This window comes from Chrysochloris asiatica, unplaced genomic scaffold (genome assembly GCF_000296735.1).
Source record: "Chrysochloris asiatica unplaced genomic scaffold, ChrAsi1.0 scaffold00001, whole genome shotgun sequence".
Taxonomy (NCBI): Eukaryota; Metazoa; Chordata; class Mammalia; order Afrosoricida; family Chrysochloridae; genus Chrysochloris; species Chrysochloris asiatica.
Genome location: NW_006408519.1, coordinates 18,212,891 through 18,214,317, shown reverse-complemented (window position 1 = coordinate 18,214,317; position 1,427 = coordinate 18,212,891).

Sequence of the window (1,427 nt, the reverse complement as noted above, 5' to 3'; positions counted from 1 at the left end):
TGGTTCTCAGTCCACAGAACTCCCTTTAGGATGTTTTGTAGTGCAGGATTTGCTTTGGAAAAATCCCTGAGCTTCTGTTTATACTGAAATGTTTTTATTACACTGTCCTATTTGATTGATAGCTTTGCTGGATAAAGGATTCTTGGTTGACAGTTTTTTGTTTTTTTTTTTTCTTTCAGGATTTTATATATGCCTTCCCATTGCCTTCTTGTTTGCATGGTTTCTGCTAAGAGATCTGAACTTAATCGCACGTGCTTGCATTTGTATGTAACACTTCTCTTTCGCTCATCTGCTTTCAGAAGTGTCTCTTTATCTTTGATTTTGGAGAGCCTGATTATGATATGTGTTGGTGATTTTCTTTTGGGCTCTATCCTTCCTGGGGTTCGTTGAGCTTCTTGAATGTTTATCTTTTGACTTTTCAAGATTTTTGGGAAATTATCTTCCAGTAGTTCTTCAACTATTTCCTCTGTGGATTTGTGTGATTCTTCCTGTTTTTGAATACCTACCACATATTCTTGCACCTCCATAGGCATAGAACAATATATGTTTTACCTGGTCTCTGTGTCTCTATTCCCAGTTTTAGTGTGATGATCAGTGTTTATGTTCTTCTCTCTACAAAGTAATTAAACATTTTGTTCTATAGAGTAGTTATGGAAGATGAGTCTGAGAAGACAATTCTATTGACAGCTGTTTCCCTCTTCCATCTTGCACTATTTGGAAATGTATTTGGAGTTAATTATGATCTCTGGTTTGAGTTCATGGATAAAAAGTCAGAAAAAAGGTTGTAAGACATTCTATATAAGACCCCTAAATTCTTAACATTCTCAATCTACTCTACAATTTTTTTAAAGCTTTTATTGTGAATTGAGTGATGGTTCACATGGGAGAACATTGGTCTTACACCACAGTTTCATTGCAGTGATTACAACCGCCTATGTGCATTATTATCCAACAATTTTTGCTTCTGTTCCCACTGTTTTATTAATTTGGGGGGGGGATATAAACAAAAACACTCAGGAATATATATTCATTTAAACAAACAAAGAGCACATTCTGCAAGCCTGCCTCCTGGCTGCCAGCACTCAACTTTTCTCTTTCCATGAGTCTACAGTCCTCAGGTGCTTCATTTCTTCATATCATCTTCTCTGCCTCCATCTCTGGTGTCACTGCTAATCTGGATAGGGTCCCACATTCTGCTTATGCTCATCTTCCTTGATGGTTCTAGGGTCCTCTGTTTCTGGACTGTAAGATGAACTACTCCCCCATTTTTGTTACAAAACTTCTACCTTTACAGTTGTGACAGTCACAATTAGTCATGATAACAATTACTCACTATTGAATCGTAAGAATCTTATTCCTATCTCCTTTCACCAGACCCATCTAGACAAGATGGAAACTATTCCGTGGGGATTCTACCTTCCTTGACA